The sequence below is a fragment of the Myxocyprinus asiaticus genome, chromosome 14, assembly GCF_019703515.2.
Source record: "Myxocyprinus asiaticus isolate MX2 ecotype Aquarium Trade chromosome 14, UBuf_Myxa_2, whole genome shotgun sequence".
Classification (NCBI taxonomy): domain Eukaryota; kingdom Metazoa; phylum Chordata; class Actinopteri; order Cypriniformes; family Catostomidae; genus Myxocyprinus; species Myxocyprinus asiaticus.
In genome coordinates, this window is record NC_059357.1 from 11,960,000 (window position 1) to 11,982,620 (window position 22,621).

At 38.4% G+C, this 22,621-nt stretch overlaps 1 pseudogene; it reads left to right on the forward strand.

Moving 5' to 3' along the window:
- Window positions 1-3,572: 3,572 nt before the first annotated feature.
- LOC127451511 (integrin alpha-8-like) lies at window positions 3,573-21,554 on the forward strand (annotated as a pseudogene).
- Window positions 21,555-22,621: the final 1,067 nt, after the last annotated feature.

Sequence of the window (22,621 nt, forward strand, 5' to 3'; positions counted from 1 at the left end):
CGATGGATGTACTGTTACATCATCTTCAACGGCGAAGAACTTAGGTGTTATATTTGATACCAATCTGTCCTTTGAAAATCAAATTACCAATGTTTGTGGAACAGCATTCTTCCACCTAAGAAATATTGCTAAATTACAACACATGCTCTCTGTTGCTGATGCCGAAATTCTAAGTCATGTGTTCATGACCTCAAGACTAGATTATTGTAATGTATTACTTGGAGGACGTCCAGCAAGATCAATAAATAAACTTTAAATGGTTCAAAATGCAGCAGCCAGAGTGCTGACGAGAACCAAGAAATATGATCATATTAGCCCCATTTTATCATTGTTACATTGGCTACCTGTTAAATTTCGTATTCATTTTTAAATTCTGTTAACTACGTACAAAGCTTTGAATGGTCTAGCTCCGCAGTACTTAAGTGACCTTCTACCACGCTATATTCCATCACATTCATTATGATCGCAAAATTCTGGCCTGTTAATTGTTCCTAGAATATCAAAATCCAGAAAAGGAGGTAGATCCTTTTCATATTTGGCTCCTAAACTACAGAATAGTCTCCCTAACACTGTTCGAGATGCAGACACACTCACTCAGTTTAAGTCTAGACTAAAGACTCATCTATTTAGCCAGGCATATGCCTAATTTATCCTTCAACTCACAATTAGGCTGCTTTAGTTAGGTCTGCCGGAACCAGAAACAGTGATCATGATCTATAACTCTGCAATAAATTGAATGACATCTATGCTAATATTATTTTATTTGTTTCCCTGTCTCAACCTCAGGACTCCTATCCTGAGGTCACCAGAACCAGCTGGATCCAGCTCCATTCCTGCTTCGTGTTGGACTCCACTGCTACGTGTCGCTGTGTGATGATGACTAATAGCAGCCTGTGCCAGCCAAACATCACTTCAGTCTATTACGATGGACTTCAGAGGATGAACTGATGCCAATTCCAACCATAAGACATGGGATACTTTATATACCATTGCCTGAACCTTGGATTTAGGATAGACCTCACTGAAATTACCAGCCAGGTTGAACTGCGATGCACCTAACTGATCTGTGCCTGCATCACCTCGGTCTAATGATGGACTACACTCACGAAATGGAATACATATTCTATCAATTAATTGCCAACAAAACCCTTCATCAGCCAGCTAACAAGGACAATTGCATCTATGTGAACTTCTGCAGTTAATCCAGGATGGACTTCAAAGACATTAATCTTACAGTTCATACAAAATATTTGTTTTAAACTGACCCTTAACACTTACTTAGTTTAATGATTTTAAACCATGACTTGCACTATACATAAGTAATATTGGCATTATATTCATGATGTTAGCCAGAGGGGAACTGGCCCCCACATTGAGTCTGGTTTCTCCCAAGGTTATTTTTCCCCATTAACGAACATCTTGGCTTTGTTGGTGTTTCTCCCAAAGACAAACTCCGCTGTGATCGGCCCCATGTTGTTTTGTCACATGACTCCGTACGACAAAAGTAACCTTTAAAAAGTAATGCTTTACTGACAGCCCTGACAGCCCAGAGTCTCCTGAACTAAAATCAGTCAGTTTAAATTAAATTAAATTATGCAATGCGTATAACGAAGCCAAAATACAATGTCCATGCGTGTGTCCACAGTGTCGCATGAGGATAATAAAGAATGAGTTGGTGTCCAAATTTTAAGTCATGGTGCACATCATTTCATCATTGATAAGCTTTCAGCACAACCAAACACAGAAAAATATGTGCCCTACAAAAGTCTCTGAGAAATTAGACCATTCACATAAACTATTTAAATTCCATAAAACACTTGCTGAGTATCGAGGAAACCCGTAAAATGTACATCATCTTATCTATCTCAAACAGACACCCACAAATGCCATATGAACTAAAATAATCACTGACTAGTTTACTGAAACAAGTAGCACTAACCTCTCAGTTTACTGGTTTTTACTGTGCATGTGCTCATTTATCCATTTATGATGGATCTGAATTTAGTTGACTCTGTCAGAGTCTGTTAAACCAAGCAATTGTCATTGCCAGGGGTGACGCTGATTGTTGCATAGGCCTCTCGCCACATAAGCTGCTGAGTGGGGGTGTAAGATGATGTCCATCATCCACTGGAAAGTTGCAGGTGCCCATGCAGGCCGAAGTGAAGGACCTGATACTGCCAGTGGCCTGAAGGTGTACTGAATGCCGTCTTCTCCCTGGCCCTAGTCAAGAGCGGGACTTGCCAGAAGCCCTTGGTTAGGTCAAGGGTGGATATAAATCGGGCCTTCCCTAGCTGTTAGATCATCTCATCCACTCGTGGCATTGGGTAACCATCGAACACAGGGACCTCATTGAGACCAGGGGCTCTTATTGTTCAATCACTCCCATCTTTAGTATCTGCTGAACCTCCTCCTCTATAGCCTGTCGGCGAGCCTCGGGAACTATATAGGGCCACTGCCTAACAATTACGCCTGTTGGAGTCCTGATGTCATGGGAGATGACATTGGTCCGCCCGGGCGTCCCAGAGAAGACGTCCCTGAACTGACGGACCAGGGTTTCCAGTTCTTTCTTCTGGGCCGAGGAAATATATTCACCCAGATCTACTACTGGAGTTTCGTCACTGGCCAGCAGGGTGGAATGAGTCACAGGCTCTATCCATCATTTTAGAAGGTTGATGTGGTTGGTGTCGGCCCAGCGTCTCCCTGGTTGCCATAGCCGGTAGGTCACGGGTCCCACCCTCTCTACCACAGTGTAAGGTCCCTGCCAAGAAGCCAGAAATTTGCATGAGGCATTAGGTATTAAGACGAGGACCCGGTCTCCCAGGTGAAACTTGCGTGCCTGAGCTGAACGTTTGTATGTTCGCTGCTGGGCACGCTGGGCTTTAACCAGATGCTCCTTGACTAGTGGCATGACTTTCTCTATTCTTTTATCATGCCCCAGAGGTGCTAAATGATAGTGCAATGGGGAGATGGTTATTGTTCCCATGCTTCCTTGGCTACGTCTAGCAATCCCCGGGGCTGAAGGACAAACAGTCATTCGAAAGGGGTAATGCCAGTGGAGGCCTGAGGCACCTCACATATTCCAAGGAGCACATATGGCAGCATGAGATCCCAGTCATGCCCATCCTCAGCTACCACCCGGTGTAGCATGCTCTTTAGCGTCTGGTTGAATCTTTCAATGAGGCCATCTGTCTGGGGGTGGTAGACCGAGGTGCGGAGTTGTTTTACCTTGAGAAGCTTGCATACTTCCACCATCAGCTGGTAGACAAAAGGAGTGCCCTGATCCATCAGAATCTCCTTAGGGATGCCCACATGGCTGAAGAGGAGGACTAGCTCTTTTGCTATGTTGACTGATGTCACTTTGCAGAGGGGAACATCTTCAGGGTACCGGGTAGCATAGTCAACGATGACCAGTATATGTTCATGTCCCTGGGCGGACTTTGGCAGTGGCCCTACCAGATCCATGCCTATGCACTTGAAGGGCACGTCTATAATACTTAATATAATACTTCACAGCTGCGACAGAAGCGTCGAACCTCCGCCTCCATCCCGTGACAGTGAAAACGGTCTCGGATATGTTGGACTGTATTCTCGACCCTGAGGTGGCCTGCCATCGGGTGGGAGTGGGGGTAGGCCTGCCGGGCACAGGCCTTTCGGGTAGGTCACAAGGGTCTCCCGAGAGGTGGGCTGTTGCAATGCACATAGGAGTCCATCCAGCCCTGGCCAGTCTCTCCCTAGTGACAGTGGCACACGTAGATCCTTCACTATCCCTATCTTGAGAGTCCAGGTGCCAGGCGCTGCAGAGAGAGTGACAGTGTGAGCGGGGACATACCATGTGTCTCCGTATACGTAGGTAATGGGGAGGAGAGCTCGGCTGGTTTTTCCAATGTTCAAGAGCTGGGGATGGACAAGGCTGATAGAACTCCCTGTATCACATATATCTCATACTTTCTTCCCGTTCAGCCACACTACACATTCTGGGGCCCCAGTGGGAAAAACTCGATGTATGATGCAGCCCGCCATCCAGGCCCGCACCTCAGGAGGGTTGGGGTCTATTGGCATTGCCTCATCCTGTCCTTTTGGTGTTATTGGCAGGCCCACTGGCTTGTATGTGCCCTCCAAGGTGTGTCGGTCCCCTATTGCCCTTTGGGGGTATGGAGCAGCCTTCTCACCCACATCTCGTGCTTGGGCAGCCTCCGACAGTTACGCCGCTTCAACGAGTTCCATCAGCGTACTTGGATTGGACATTACAACAGTTCTCCTGTGTGGGTGGGAAAGGGCTCGCAGCATATGGTCAACCACTACTTGTTCTGCCACGACTGCTGCTGAGGGATCGCCAGCAAGAAGCCACAAATTCGTCAGCCATGCTAATTTTGCCACCTGCGCCCTCACCGGAATGCGGGATTCAAAACTGCAATCATGGATTTTCTGCATGGCACATATGGGCAAAAGCCCCACCCTGGCAAGGATTTCTCTTTTAAGAACATCATAATCATTTGTGGTAGCAGCTGGCAGCGAGTAGTAGGCCCGCTGGGTATCCCTGGTTAAAAGGGGAGCTACCAACTGAATCCTCTCAGCAGGGTCCCACCGCTCGCATTCGGCCACCACCTCAAACTTATGTGAATATGCCTCAACATTATCCTGCTTAGATAACTTAAGAGATGTTGGGCAGTCCGTCTCGGCTCAGGGAGGGGCAGCCGAGCCAGCTTTTCCGCATTACTGTTCTGACCGGGTGCGGGGTGTGAGCCGTTCTCAGTCAATGCCTGGAGCGGGGAGAAAAGACGGTCAGGCATGAAATTATCCTTGAGATTCTTCTCACCCCTCTGTTGCTCCCTCTGGCATTTATATCGCTCCTCTTTTGATAAGGGAATTAGTCTCAGGTGCAGATGATCAGCCCGAGAAGTGCCGATGATTGTCGTTGTCACGGGCGACGCTGATTATTGCATAGGCCTCTCACCACACATGTGAGTCACTGATCAACAACAAGAGCTCAAGAGATCAAATTTTTATCAGTCACGAATACCACGTGAATGTTATTTGACATAAATGGGTGATTCAGGTGCTTATTAATCATTACATTATCATTCGCATTCATGTTGCATTACAGTGATTATTTTAAAGAAATCGTTGCTGTGAGGATGGATACTGGATGATTGCATAATGTCAGCCTGCACCTTCAGCAAAATAAACTGCCAAAGCGATTGATATGACAGTTTTACCACCCAGTATGTTCAGGACATTGAAAGCCCCTTCCAGACCCTCAATGACCCTCTGATGTTTGGCTTTAGTTTAAGAGGGGGTACAGATATAAGTAGATGATAATGGATACCCAGGTACTGTATGTGATACTGCTGTTTTAGCAAAGTAGTAGGCAGAGGTGGGTAGAGCACTCAAAATACTCAAGTAAAAGTACAATTACTTAAAAATATATATATTACTCAAGTAGAGTAAAAAACTACTCAAGTAAGAGTAAGTATCCAATTAAAAGAATATTCAAGTAGCGAGTAACTAGTTACTTCCACATAAAACATAATGGACGATTACGCCCCAATATTCCATTACATAATACATATTTAACATGTATTACAGAATAATAATAATAATTATTATTATTATTATTAATGGACATTGTCATCATACACCCTTATGTTGTTTCAAACCATATGACTTTCTTCAGTGCAACACAATTAAAGAGATGTCAGACAGAATGTTATCCTTAGTCACCATTTACTGTCACTGCATGATTTTTCCTCCATATTTTTATGTCTAATATCTTTTTTGGTTCCACAAAATACACAAACAGTAACAGTATTTTCAGTGTTGAAAGAATTTAGATCATTAGTTCTGTACACTACGGGTAAACTGCAACTTATTTCTGTATTTGGAAGCATGCTGGGCTTATTTAAATTGCGCATTTAATGCACTGCATCTGTCAAATGCATAAATGCTGTGCACACTCAGACATACTGTCTGTTCGTGCTCCAGAAGTCAACCATGCAATCCGCAAAGCATAAGACATTTACATTTAATGCAGATAATTACATGGGTTAAGGAACTGATATATTGCAACACTAATATAAAATGTATACTTATAAACTGAGGTCATAAGAGCCCATAGTTACAGAATCACCCTAAAAATGACAATGACACAGACAAGCCCACATTATCATAATCACCAAAATTTACCACACTGCAATTTTAATCTTGAAATATCCACTTGTCTTGGTGTAAAATGAAGGCACTGCTTGACGAAACAACTCTTTTTCATGGTGTGAAGCAAAGAACGTGTTTATTTGGCATGCTTGCTGCTGGTGGTCTATTGTGTATTCTTTATATACTTTCTTTTCTTTTCAATATTTATTTATTTTTTATTCAATTTTTTAATATTTTTTAAAAGTCTTGTTGCTGTTTTGTATTGTTGTGTACTGGAAGCTCCTGTCACCAAGACAATTTCCTTGTATGTGTAAGTATACTTGGCAATAAAGCTCATTCTGATTCTGAAAATAGGGTGAACTATTCCTTTAAACACATAATTCAGCTTTATATTGTTTCTTTTTTTATAATAATGCCTTAAACCATTGTCATCAAATGCTAGATTACATAAGTCACTTGGCTCAGATGACGACACTATGCATCTCCTGCTCCTGTATGACCTGTAACTTCCATTAATATCCGACCAGCAAACCTCAGCTGGGTCACTGCATCAAAACATCTTAGCCTCAGTCACTCTCCCAGGATCCCCCAAAAGCCATAAATGTGTCATGCTTAGAGTCCCACCCATTTCGTACAAAACCCATGAACAACAGCATGGTACAGCCAACCGAAGCTTCAGAGGCTGCCTTCAAAAGAGCAGTCTCAACTGATTGTCTTCTCCCTCAATCCCTTTGGGAGTGTAGAGAGTTGTTTGGGCGGCACGAGAGAGTCACTAGCACATGGCAAAGCTTTAGATAGTGCCCCAGAACTTTTAGTTGAGATATAAATGGAAACAGGCTCTGACACTGGGGTCTAGCATGGACATAGCAATGCTTTTTGACACATAACACCTCTAGCTTTTGAGAGGGACTCTTGGCACTCTTTATCTCACTCTCTGTCTATGTTGGAGTGATCTCTCAGGTCACATCATTTGACACCATTGATCATAAATTGTTTTAAAAAATATATATATATATATATATATATATATATATATATATATATTATATTATATGCATTGCCTATTCATGCTTATCAAGTTATTTCAAGAATAGGTACTTGTCATGGTTTAAATGGAAATGCTGACCAATATAACACTGGAAAAATGGAGGACATATGATTGCCAGTATTTTTGTTTCTTCTCCCAAGCCAGTGAACACTCAAGATGCAAAACTGCACCAAAAATAGCTGGCACTTTATTAGGAACACTTGTACGCCTACTTATCATTCAACTGTCTAATCAGTCAATCATGTGGCAACTCATGCAGTTCAGGTCAGGAGCTTCAGTTAATGTTCACATCAACCATCAGAATGGGGAAAAATGTGATCTCAGTGATTTCGACCGTGGCATGATTGTTGGTGCCAGATGGGCTAGTTTGCATATTGAGTAACTGCTGATCTCCTGGGATTTTCATGCACAGCAGTCGCTAGAGTTTACTCAGAATGGTGCCAAAAACAAAAAACAGCCAGTGAGTGGCAGTTCTGTGGATGGAAACGCTTTGTTGATGAGAGAGGTCAACAGAGAATGGCCAGACTGGTTTCGAGCTGACAGAAAGGCTACGGTAACTCAGATAACCACTCTGTACAATTGTAGTGAGCAGAATAGCATCTTAGAATGCACAACAAGTAGAACCTTGAGGCAGATGGGCTACAACAGCAGAAGACCATGTCAGGAACTTTATTTGGACCACAGTGTTCCTAATTTATATTTAAGTATTTACAGGGAAAAACCAACCCTGAATCAGGTATTTCAACTCTCCAAAAATAGCAATATACAACCACCACGTCACTCACTGAACAACCATTTTTTTCACCTCTACATATAAACATTCTCTTTATATAGAAATTAAGCAGTTAAAGCAAAGGTTACATTTTGTTAAGTTTGATTGAAATCATTTATTTGTTAAGGTGTAGTTGAATTATTAATGTTGACTTGCCACCTTGCTCTTTTTATTTTTTTATGAGTTGTGGAATGAATTGTTAATCAAAATATTTAAAGAGAGATTAAAAGAATGTCAAATTATGGAGATGAGAAGGTGATATCACTGGTATCAGTCCACATATGTAAATTTTGCAATTGAGTCTGTCAATCTGTCCGAGGTAGACTTGTGGGCTGTTCTCACAGGACACGTTCTTCCGCTTTATTTTCACAATTTTTGTTGGTCTATTTACACATGCATCAGATGGATGCTTTTGGAGCGTCTCACTGTGGTTGTGGCACGTTTCACAGGTTTTCAGCATCTTTAGCCATAAATGTCACAATTTTAAGATGCTGTGTCAAGTTAAATGTAATTTAAAACTTTAAAAAATGTATTTTGAGACCCCTGCACTCTGCTTCATCCAGCTGACTTTTTGTTGCCTGTACAGCTGGATTTGTGCTTACTGCCCCCTGCTGACTGGTATTTGCAAAAATATGAAGGTGGTACTCAGCTTCAATGGCTCTTTTGGTAGGAAAATTCCTTATAACGGAATTTACATATGGTCAGGGTGCATGATTAAATGTGTGTATTTTTTTTAATGCTCTATTTTTTATGTCATTAATTGCACTGAATTAAATCAACAGTATTTCTCAGAACACCACAGCAAGGCATACATCCCCAAAAAAATAACCTTCCACTAACCATTAAACTGTTGTAAACAAGGCTTTGTCAAGCCAAAATTTAAAGTCTGTCTTGCCAGACATTTCTCCACTTTGACACAGCTGGTCTACATCATGTTATGAGTGTCTATTTGTGAGAATTTATGCCTATGTGAATATATCTTTGTGTTTCACTTCATCGGGGCACAAGCAATGGTGAGGACACAAGCCCGACTCGCTTTCTTACCTGATCTTCTGAACAATAAAGACAAATTTTGTCTGCTCCCCCAGAGCAGTACCTTCATTAGCTACCTGGTAATGAGTTTAATCTTAGTACAAGAGACATCAGCTTACCACAGCTTCTTACATCATCATGATTCATGTCACTGGCATTTATGTTCAATGCTCAAGTAGTCAGCGTGAAAAACTTCAAGGATTAGTAGACTTTGTGTCAGGAAAAGTACAGTGGGCTGTTGATACACCCAAAAGATAGCAATACATTTTTTAAATCAGAAGTTGTATTTGTTAACATTAATGCACTGTGAACTAACATGAACTAAAAATGAACAATAGTATTTTCATTTACTAACATTAACAAAGAATAATAAATTATGTAAAAAAAAAAATATTGTTAATTGTATGTTCATGATATGATACCTAATGCATTAACTAATGTTATCGATTGGAACCATATTGTAAAGTGTTACCAAAAATTGTATCAATATCAGCTGTCTTGTGAGTAAGAAGCCCCCATCTTCTCTTTTTTTCCCCTCTCTTTTTCCTTAGCTTTTTAATTATGGCATGCATCAGCGTATCTGGACACAGAATTCCTGCAGAAATTGGTATGTAGTCCATGTGGAATCATTTCAGTTAAATTTGATAATAAATAGCCCCCATTCAGTATTTCCATTAGGGATGCAATTGCCCTCAATGGGAAATGCAGTTCGCCACTCATTTTACCTCTGTAATCTGATGTCTATATGAGTGGGGAAAAAAATGCAATGCAAAACAGTGGCGTCTCAGGGTCATTATTTAGTGTGGGGCACAAACAATCACTTAATCAATTATTTGACAGATCTTTGAAACATTGACAAATAATCATTTTGACAGATAAAAAAGAAACAAGAAAAACTGATGAACTAGGTTAAAATGTTTTGACTATACTTTTTGTCCCTCACATTCCCATTGTGCATGTGCCCTGTTTATTCCCTGGTATTAATATGCATATTAGATGCGTATTAACAGGCACCATCATAATTTACACCTGGTATTGTGTGCCTCTTTTGTGTTTAGATTTTGAGTAGAATGTATCTGATTTCATGACTGCATACATCAATCATTATTTTAGTGTGTTAATGTGTGATAATAAAGCACAAACTGCATAACAACAGAAAGAAAATGCAAAAAAAGCATAATTTCAGACAATTATGCTTCCATTTAATAAGTGCACACAACACGTTTAGAGCAAAATTGTTCGTTATTTTAGTGGAGTAACTGTGTTAACTGAGCTTCACAGATGTGCTTGTCATATTACAATTTATGTTCACATCAGGGACTATGAAGTTCTGTGAACTTTTGCATGTGTGAGTGTTTTAACCAGCAAAGTTGAAACGCATTTTTTTTTATCTCCTTTTCTCCCAATTTGGAATGCCCAATTCCCACTACTTAGTAGGTCCTCATGGTGGCACGGTTACTCACCTTAATCCGGGTGGTGGAGGACAAGTCTCAGTTGCCTCCGCTTCTGAGACCGTCAATCCGCGCATCTTATCATGTGGCTCATTGTGCATGACACCAAGGAGAATCCCAGCATGTGGAGGCTCATGCTACTCTCCGCGATCCACGCACAACTTACCATGCGCCCCACTGAGAGCAAGAACCACTAATCGCGACCATGTGGAGGTTACCACATGTGACTCTACCCTCCCTAGCAACCGGGCCAATTTGATTGCTTAGGAGACCGGGCTGGAGTCATTCAGCACACCCTGGATTCGAACTCGTGACTCCAGGGGTGGTAGTCAGCATCAATACTCGCTGAGCTACCCAGGCCCCTTAACCAGCAAAGTTTAAAAATCTAGTTTTAGCCCAGCGGTTGATTGACATGTAGAAGAACTTTCATCGGACTCAAACAAGGGGAGTCAAAAAAATCTATGTATGTGCCATTATAATAGATGCTACGCCCCTCAGTGCCCTAGTACTTATAAAATGAAAGCAAGTATAACTGATAAAAATAGACCATGACAGAAATTTTACAGAGAGTATTGAATAAAGACATTTTTTGGGCAACCTCTGAACATGAGGTCACACAAACATCCCTAATAATTTAATCAAAAACACAAAACACCACTAAGACATGCATATCCACATCAAAAAAGCTCAAGTGACAGTGAAAGTAAACCACAAATAGGAAAATCACCAAAGGGTGTGCATATTATCTCACTAACTCAAATGAACAGCATAACAAAACTAATCAAAACGACAGACTCCCAATACTTAGCAGTCATTGATATCTATTACAAACCAATGCATCAACAACACAACACCTCAACGCAATGGCATACAATTCAATGAAATGATGAATGATGCTTAACTAATCCAACCAACAGCACAATAGAAAACAAATAGCTTTTAAAACTTACCAGTGAAGTTCACTACACAGGTCTGCAGTCAAGAGCGGTAACTTCCGATGCTCATGTCAACAGCTGACATAAATACGATGGAAGCTTTTGACTGGCTCAGGGGCAAAGGTAAACTAGCCCCTCAGGCCATCGTTGAATGCTTGTTGCACATGCGCATGACGTTCTCCAGCTCTCCGTTGATTAACATTAAGGATGAAGGGCTAGCCCCATGCGTAGCAAATGAGAACGATTAAATTGCTTTTACGCAACATATCTTAATAATAACAATAGAATTTCTCAAAAGAATATATACTTTTTTCTTGTATAATGGACATAAAACACGTTTAAGTTACGGAAAATATATTATTTCTTAGAATAAATTTATGATGATGCCATGCAATTTGCACAACAGCGCCACCTCTGGTGGGGCTTAGCCTCATTTTCCCCTAATGTAGAGATGCGGCTGATGCAAAAAATATATTGTGGGACTTGATTTTATCTATTCTCACTAACTGGTAATCTGTTGGATAGTAAAAAGTAGGCATTACACCCATAATATCAGAATGGAGCCAGGTGGTTGGAGGGAAGAGGTTGAAAAAGAGGGATTTGTGACATCAGCCAAAAAAGAAAGTAATTTTTGAGGCAGAGCAAGATATTACAGTGTGATAAAAGATTATAAAGACAAGCATCTCTTTTAAATCATGTGCACCAATGAATCGTGAACAGCGACCATGAACATGCATTAAGAAAGTAAATTACGTTAATTTTGATTTCATGTTGACTTAAAGATCTAGGACTCAAATTTGTATTTTTAGGTATTACCTGTAATCTAAATGTTTATGTTAAACTCACTTTGTAACTCTGTAAATCCTTTGAAAATGCAGATTATTATGCATGCAAAGAGTCTTAAAAATATTTAGGGTGCATTAAAAGTGTCCTCAAAACACTGAAAGCACATAGCAGCTGTATGTACATTTTCCAGGACAGGATTAAACATAATATGACCAGATGAACACTCCTGCTGGAGTCCAACCAGCTAACACTTACTTTCAGCTCTCCCATGAGAAAAACTGTCTGCAGGAACTTCAGTGCTTTGTTTCATCTTTTGAGAGCTTCAGCAATGTTTTCAAAATTTTGTTGATGCACAAAATGTGATCTGTCAACAAAAAGCTAGAAGCAGTATGTGCAGATGGGAACGTGGTTGTGTGTCTATCAGTGGGGAGAGAGGAAGCGGTAAGAGCCATCACCTGGGGCTGGTTGCACCACCTATACTTAAATTACAACTTAGTTGTGGCGTAAATGGGCACCCAAGTCACAATTTACGCAATACTAAACATTTGAGCGTTGCACCATTAAACTTAGGTAGACCGTAACCCTACGTATAAACTAAATATTTACGGAAGCCTCCGACCAGGAGCAACGGATGGAATAAAAAAGCAGACTCATTTAATGCCATCAATGAGCTCATGTTTTGGTTGACAGGCTTCAGTCCTTTCGACATATATGATGGTGTTGGCATTTACACTCATTTACATGTACGGGAGAAAACATTATTTAAAAAAACTTCTTCAGCATGAACCTGATCTAACAGTGCACTTTCCTGTGTACTCCACCCTGTGTCAAGTTTCAACATATATGAAATAGATATTAAAATTTTAGATTTTAGATTTTAGATACAGTTATTGAAAAATGTTATTTACATAAGCTAAATATATCATTGATGAAATCTTGTTTTATTACATATCGTATTTCAGTGGGGATATAATTTATTACAGCTAACAGTTACAACAGTTACGAGCAAACAAGGTTTGAACAAGATAAAACTGAAATTCATGGCTGTTCAACACTTCAGTGAACAAATTTGAAGGCTGCTTATTGGATAAATACAGGTAAACATCATATAATGCGACTACGCACAGGGTTGGGAGGGTTACTTTTGAAAGGTATTCCACTACAGATTACAGAATACATGCTGAAAAAAGTCATTTGTGACGTATTCTGTTAGATTACTCAAGGTCAGTAATGTATTCTAAATACTTTGGATTACTTCTTCAGCACTGGTAGATTTTTTCACTTGTTTTGACTATAAAAACTCTGCCAGTACAGTAAGACAAAATACACATGTTAAAAATACATTCTCTGAAAAACCTAAATATCTTATGCAGTGTTGTTTCTAAAACAAGATAAATCAAATTGATCTTGTTTTAAGGATTTTTAGATATTTTTACTGGAAAACAATACAAAAATTATTATCAAGAATATGATTTTTGCCCTAATATCAAAGGTCTTACTAGAAAAAAAGAAATTATAATCTAACGTGAATTTCCTTGATAAAAAAATATGATCGTGCCTGGTAACGTGCATGTAAAATGGCTAGAAATAGCATTTTAGCATTTTAGACAATTTACACAAGGTTTATTTCTATTTCTTCTGCTCCAAACTTATTTCAAACTTACTTCTCTGTCTGCTCGTATGAATGTAACACATCATAAGAAAGTGTTTCACCGCTGTTCAAATGCACTTTGGATCGCATCATTTATATGGATAAATGTTTTACATCTGAAAGGACTAAATATTAAATGAAACAAATGACAATAAAATGCAAAGTAATCTCTTCAGTAATCAAAATACTTTTTGAATGTAACTGTATTCTAATTACCAATGATTTAAATTGTAACTGTAGTGGAATACAGTTACTTATATTTTGTATTATATTCCCGTTACATGTATTCTGTTACTCCCCAACCCTGACTACACATTACTTTATGGAGAGCTTACAACCTACTAGTTAAGTCTTGCCTTAAGAACAGGTGGTGCAACCAAATTAAGCACTGACTTAGTTACAAACTAACTACTAGTTACTAAGCCCTTAGTGTGAACTGTACGTCCCAACTTAAGTGAGACATTATGCACAGCTGGTGCAACCCTACCCTGTTGATTATTGACTCTAAACACCTGTGTCTCATTTCAGTGATGGCGGAGATAGGCTTTAAAAGGCCAGCAGAACGCCAAACCGATAGAGAGAGTCCAAGACACACACACACACACCCAGACTGGAGCTGAACACTGAAAAGCTGTTTATACTTGTGCATCTATTTGAGTTTATGTTGACTGTTATCACTGAAGCTGATCATTGTAAACTGAAGTTCTTGCTGGAAAGCATATTTTGAGTTAAAGCCCTGAAAATAAAAAGACACTCATGTGGACTCTGACTCGGCTTCTGCTTCCTTCTTGCCTCCAACTCGTAGAACCTTTACACAGCAGTATTCAAGGTCTGACCTTCATGTTACAGAAGCTGATCAATGCTTTTCAGAGGAGTACAAAGACTAAATTCACACATACATTCTTAGGTCTAGTTAGCTCGTAGAATCAACAAAAATGAAAATGAAAAAAAAATGAAATTTCAAAAGTATTTTAGTGCTTGAATTAGAACAGGAAAGTTAGTCAAGACAAAATGTAATCTTGCCTGACAAAGCCTTACTGAAATTAAAAAAATAAATAAATTACAAAAAGGTTTAGATGTATAAATGTGTATGAGATTTTTGATCGTCTGCTAAGGGAAATATCCAATCTTTTAGATATAATAATAAACGTAGCAGATTGCAAAATCTTAGAAATCATACGAGTTGGCTCTTACAAAAATGTATGTTTACTCCCATAAAGAATGACCCATTGAACAATGTTATTTTGATTTTTCCTAAGTTTATCCCCTAACCCTAATCCAAACCTGAACCTAACCATAAAGCCTAACCCCTTACCCAAACCCTAACCATGATTTTAATAGAACAATAACTTTTGTGTACCACACAAGCAAGAGAAACATCAGTGTTTGGAACAAGACAAGGAAATTTATTACATAAATAAATATGAAATAAGTAACCAAATTTGTTCACAGACATTTCCTTTCTTAAAATAAAGTGTTGAATAGGAGGCTAGCTAAAATGTGATCCCTATATTGTATGAATGTGTCAAGTCGTACAATATCTTTCAATTTCTCCATTTCGTACAAATTATTACAAGTTGTAATGAGACTATGTTTGAAAAGTTATAGCATCCCAAGGCATAACAGCTTGTTATAAGGTCTGTGCCAAGTTCTGTAGATAAAGCTTGAAATTGTGGTCTATTATGGAAAAATAATATCAGAATATCAGTATGTTGGCATTCTCAAGCCAACATACAGACAAAGTGTCGCTGTGAGACAGGTGAAGGCCTGGAGATTTTGTTTTTTTCTTTACGATGGCACATATTCCTTAATATGGACATTATGAAATGTATTATTTGTATCTGGACACAGCTAATACTAAACTTTGGTCCTGATAACATCCGTAGCCTAGACCTGAAGTTGAAGACAGTGGCATAAGTTATTTTGTTAGCAATGATTGAGTTTTACATATTCATGTATTATGAAACAGGCATGTTGATCACTGCTTTCAGATGTTTATCTTAAGCATACATGTCATAAACAGGTCAACAGAACCAATCTTTATTGGCAATGACAATCCAGCGCTGCTGATTATCGATGCAGAAAATCAGGAAGGGGAGCCTACGAGACCCCCGCCGGCACACACACACTATCAGGGTGTGGTTGGCGACCGGAAGGTGAGGGTTTAGTAATTTCTTGTTTGTTTGAGTCAGAAACATGATCTACAGGACATGAAGCCTTTTCAATCTGTTGTGTGAAAGCCCTGATGCTGTGAAATGTCAATGTGCTTGCAAATTGAAAAGTGTCAGTGTTTATTGGGTCAAGTCTGTCTTTACTCTAGTCTATATGGCATAGTTGTGCAAAGTGAGTCCTCACAAAAACAAGATCTCCAAAAGGATCACGGACACAAAAATGTCCTTAACCTAAAACAGGCAAGAGTGGAAAATGATTAGCAAAAATTCATTTCATGTCACTTTTTATATCATTTGGACTCGAGTAAAACATATCCTAAGGAATTTTTTATATATTTGATATATATTGGATTTTATGAATTGTATCGCCCAGGATACGTTGCCCTGTTAAGGTACAAAAAAGTCAAAGTCATCAGTATTTCTGTGTTTTATTTGATGCAAAAAATTATGAGTTTCTGTGTGTGCATGAGTGTGTGTGTGTGTGTATGTGTGTGTGTAACAAAACTGAGAAAAGTTTAGCTTTAAGGTTGCATGTATGGCATGTGTAAGTGTAATAAATGTTACATTACTTTTTCTTCCCTTTACCTGGCAATGTATCTCAGGGGATACGCACACTTCAAAATGTGCTAAATAACAGTACGAACAACATATGACTTAATTTTCTTCTTTCGCATCTTAAGGCAATGTTCACAATTAATATTAGCAGTTTTATTGTTTGTTTGTTTTTTTACTGAAGAAAAGTAAGATTAACATATAATTAATTATGTTGGTTTTAGGTCAGGCTGACTTAACAATCAGAGAAAATTTGAACATATACTCAAAACAGACCCAACTACGATAAATGATAACAAGACTGGGTGAGAAACTCTTTCTCATACTCCCAATAAGAAACTAAAGAGTATGTATGTTGTGGTGCACATTGCCTGTTTTAGGGTTAAAATCTAACATTGTAATTCATTAATGTTACTATGAAGCATACCACGAATAGGAATGATAATATGCCAAAAATGATTAACATGTCATAGGCAGTAAATTAAAAATAATAATTTTTGTTTAATCTTCACTGAAAGTGAACCCGTATTTAATGTAGTCTGGGTTGTATTTTCTTTTACCTTATAGTCATAGTCATAGTTTTCATATACAACGTGTACATGTTAGTATCTGCCTAATTTAGCAAGCTTCTACCAAGTTAAAAATTTGCACCAAAATACAGAGTTTGGTTGGACGCACAGACTCTGATGTCAACAACAAAATATATGGGAAGCTTATTTATTTGTTATCCTAACTATACATGATTATATGGTTAGTTGCATTTATTATTTGGGTTGCAACCCACCAGTTGAGAACCAACAAAATGTGTTGTGCATATCTCAGGACTTCAATCCCTTGGTCTGTGGTCAGAAGGAAAATGGGTCAGTCATTGTGGTTTGTAATCTGGGCCACCCCATGGAGGCTGGATATCAGGACTGGACAACATCATCACACAACAACCCATCTCAGACAGTTTCTCTTACATGTGACCAGTTATGTTCAGTCAGTTGTAGAACATGTTGCACAATCTGCTCTCTGTTGTTTTCTCCAATTTATCTGAAAGCAGGTCATTACTTTAGCATGGGTGGTCTGGAACGGGTGGAGAACCACATCACTTTCCAAATGCAAATAAAAAGGTGTGAACATCCATACATACACACACACACACACACACACCATCTGAGATTTAGTCAAATTCCCAGACACAAAGCTTTTTCTGTGCTGGCTTGCCTTATGATAAATGTTCAAATGTTCTGGTACATTTTGTGCCTGATACAATGATCATTATCTTTTGTCTATTCCACTTGATCTCCCTTATTATTGTCAGTAAGAACAGCCAGAACCCAGACAGTAACCTGGTCCAATTGCAGGTTAATGTTAATGCTGTGGCCTCCCTGGAGATGTCATCACTTTGTTTCATGCCTATTAGGGGCAAACAAACAAGGAAATGAGATAAAAGATTTTCAGATCTGTTAAAACATAGTTACATTCTTACCCCAGACCCCATGAAATTACAATTTGACAATTGTGGCTTTTAGGCCATGTGTATTAGCACTGATGCCAGCTATATGTTAGAATATTCTGTAACAATTTACATTAACATTCCCTTTGTAAAGGGTTTATAAAGGGGTTTATTAATAATTAATAACGCATCTACAAATGCATTATAAATCATTTGTGTGCAGTTATAACAACATGAATAAAAAAGGGCGACTTTCATGCCATACTTGCCAAATAGTGGTAATAAAGGTTTCTTTATTGTGCACTTTACAATAAGTTGTACTTTCAGAGGTTACTAATGTTGGAAAGTCATTAATAAATGGTTCACATCTGTTCACTTTACATTAATGTACACTTTCATTTACTAATGTTGGTACCTTATTAATATATAAGTACATTTTCATAGGTTAATAATGTTGGTAATAAATGGTTCATGGTTAACTCATGAATAAACAACATATGTGGTCATTTTGCATTAAGGTACCCTTTCTGAGGTTACAAGGTTGATATATTCATCTTAAAGCTTTATAAGGTACGATTAAAGTTAGTTTATAAATAGCCAATAAAATTAAAGATTCATTAACAATATTTTTGTAAACAATAAACAAATTTGAATTGTCAAACAATACTGTGCATGAGCATGAAGACCTGCAGCAGACTGTGTAAGACACCACTCGGAGCAGTCTTTCTTTTCCAGGAACACGAAAATATTGATGACCCATCTTGCACGCAGTAAACATAATTTGAATCAAAAAAAGTGGTTTCTAGAATCAGAATGTACCTCCCTTTGACAAGCAATACCAAGAAATTCATCATTCAAGGCTTTTACCTAAACTAAAGGCTATTTAAAATATATATTAATTATTTCCCAATGCATCGTCCTGTTCCAATAATGAAATATGGCTAACACTTTATAATAAGGTTTCATTTGTTAGCATTAGTTAATTAGTTTGCAGTAGGTATCATGAACTAGCAATGAACAATATATTTTTACAGCATTTATTAATCTTTATTAATGCTAATAAAAAAAATGTGTTTAATGTTTGTTCATGTAAGTTCATAGTGCATTTACTATAGTTAACATGTACAAATTTTTGATTTAAAAAAGTATTACTATACACTCACTGAACACTTTATTAGGAACACCTGTATACCTACTTATTCATGCAATTATCTAATTAGTCAATTGTGTGGCAGCAGTGCAATACATATATTGCAATACATCTGAGCAGGTCAGGAGCTTCAGTTAATGTTCACATCAACCATCAGAATAGGGGAAAATGTGATCTCAGTGAATTCAACCAAAACATGATTGTTAGTGCCAGACGGGCTGGTTTGAGTATTTCTGTAAGTGCTGATCTCCTGGAATTTTCACGCACAACAGTCTCAAAAGATAACTCAGAACAAAAACAAAAAACATCCAGTAAGTGGCAGTTCTGTGGACCGAAACACCTTGTTGATGAGAGAGGTCAATGGAGAATGGCCAGACTGGTTCGAACTGACAGAAAGGCTATGGTAATTCAGATAACCACTCTGTACAATTGTAGTGAACAGTATAGCATCTCAGAAAGCACAACACATCGATCCTTGAGGCAGATGGGCAACAACAGCAGAAGACAATGTCGGGCACTTTATTAGGACCTTAGTGTTCCTAATAAAGTGCTCAGTGAGTGTATGTTGAAATTAACATTATCCAAGAATAATAAATGCTGTAAAAGTATTGTTCATTGTTAGTTCATGTTAACTAATGTTAACCAATGGATCCTTATTGTAAAGTGTTACCGAAATATGTCATAGGAAAAGAAGAGTGCAGGAAAGATGATTGCGTTAGGCCATTTCATGCAATCCTTTAAAGTCTGGATGAGTCTCAGCTACAGTCAATAGAATATCATTGAACATACTGATTATTGTCATTCAGAGATCACGCTTATACGATCTTTTTACACTGAACCTTAATCTTGAATGGATTTGAATGATCATTTTCTAAAAATAATTATAAACAGCATCTCCTCTCCTGTTGACTGTGTCCTGATTATCACTAAATGGGAGCAGAAGGATTATCCAGAACAAGGATGAAGCAGGTCCACTAGTATATGAGGTAATATGGACATTTAAACTCAGTCTGGGGACAAAGTTAACTTAATTTTTCAGCAGTGCTTTTTGGAACACTAATGCACATGTTGAAAGTCTGCTCTCCTGTTTAAGATGACGAATACAGGCCCAGTCCACTGGAGTTTCCTGTTGCACAAAATGGGTCCTATGTGCTTTACATGTTTGCTAATGTCTCAGATGAGCTGCTCTCCTGTCAAACACATTACTCCAACATCGATCCACGTGGGGTAAGAGAGCCCCCTACTGATGATTTTGAAATTACAGCTTCAAAATACCTTGCTATTTGTCTGCAAATATAATTTGAGTTAACCACAAATTACTGTGCCTATACTGCAGAAAAATACCCTTATATATATATATATATATATATATATATATATATATATATATATATATATATATATATATATGTGTGTGTGTGTGTGTGTGTGTGTGTGTGTGTGTGTGTGTGTGTGTATTAAATATGATTATGAATATAGTTTTTATATTATCATTATTATTATTATTATTATTATTATTATTATTAATCATTACTGTAATTATCATTATTACTATTTTAACAAAAATATAAATATTTATAATTTTGAACCATAATGTTGTGATTCTTTTTATTATTATTATACATTTGGTTGTAATATCTAATATCCAACAGGAGAGGGTAGTATTACTTAACATACAGACTGGCCAATCTTTCGTTAACAGATATTTTTTTTAAATGTGGAATAAAGGTTAAAAAAAAAAAATTTTTCACCTCTTAAGAACTGCTCCAATGGTGACCAATGTCTTGTGTTTTAGTGTAAGGCTGCAGGACTGCAGAGAGATGAGAGGGCCATACTAAGAGTGATGAGAACGCTGTGGGTACAGACCTACAGGTGAGCAAAACCTCTGAAGAGATCACATTTATTGCAATGTTCTGATTTTTTTCTGACTAGTCCTCTCTGGAGAAAAGGAATTCAAATGTGCAAATGCTGTTCATTGATTATACTGCTGCATTCAATACCATCGTACCTGCCAAACTCATCACTAAACTACAAGTGCTGGGGTTGAACAACCATCTATGCAATTGGATCCTTGATTTCCTAAAAGAGAGGCCCCAGGTGGTGAGAATAGGCAGCCTTACATCCTCCACTATCACTATTAGCACTGGGGCTCCACAGGGGTGCATTCTTATGTTCTCCTTGTTCACTTGCATGGCAAATTATAGGTCCAATACAATTGTAAAATTTGTTGATGAAACCACCATTGTTGGACTCATCTCTAAAGCATATGAGACAGCATACAGAGATGAGCTCAGAGACCTGGGTGCATGGTGTAATGATAATAATGTCCATTTAAATATCAGCCAAACAAAGGAGATGGTAGTAGACTACAGGAGAGTACAGATTGAACACCACGCTGGAAGGAACAGTGTCTAAGGAAGGCCTAATAAATAATCAAAGACTGCACTCACCCCACAAATAATCTGTTTCAAGGACTGCCATGAGGCAGGCGCTTTCGAAGTATTCAAACCTGGACTAACAGACTGTAAAACAGCTTCTACCCCCAGGCTATAAGACTCATTAATTCCTCACCTATAGCGTACATTACTTAAGACTCAATTGCTGGCTACTGCTAGAATGAATAAAAAAGCTGGACATTAAATTATTATTTACACCTGTTTTTAAAACAACAGAATAAAAGTCCCTTCACCTTACATCAACAGAAAAAAGATACACTGCACACAATGTTGCACAGTATTACTACTGTGCTATTTTTGCATTTTGTCTTGCACTTTTTTGTGTTGTTGTGGTGCTGTTCTTGTCTGTGCTTTTTGTACTTTAACAGAGCCTACCTCAAAAATTTTAATGTTCAGTTCACCACATGTGATCTGTACAAATGACAATAAAAAAAGACTTATGACTTATGTTTCTGTTTCCCTCCACTATTCCCTGCTCAAAGGCCTTATGTAAATGATGTTCTTCACTCCAAGGGTCACTATGAGGTGGTACAGTAGATGTATCCTAAATGATCCAGCCAGATGAGTTGCCTTGGGAAAGCAGAGGTGACTTAAGTTCTTTTGGTTGTATCATGTAAAATGTGCAATGTTCTGCGCTATAATGCCAGACACATACAAATATAGTGTGGAGATGCCCAGATGGACAGGAGGTGGTCCCTCCCTGCTGAAAAGACCAGCATTAATATTATGTTGGGTTTTGGGTGCTGTTCCCCCAGCATGGGAGGCTGCTGTCTCCAACAGGTTTTTGAACTAGCTTAACCAACTTCAGTATAAAGACCATGCTAGTCAACCACCTTCACCAGCCACATTTTGCTGTTGAAAAGCATGGTTATAGTGGTCCACCAACTAAAACAGCACCAGACCAGCTCTAACCAGCATAACCAGCCAGATCTTGAAAGAGAAACAAGCGACCTGGTCTGCAAAAACAAGCCCAAAATAAGCGACTTGCCTCACCAAAACAAGCTAAATTAAGCGACCCCAATTTTT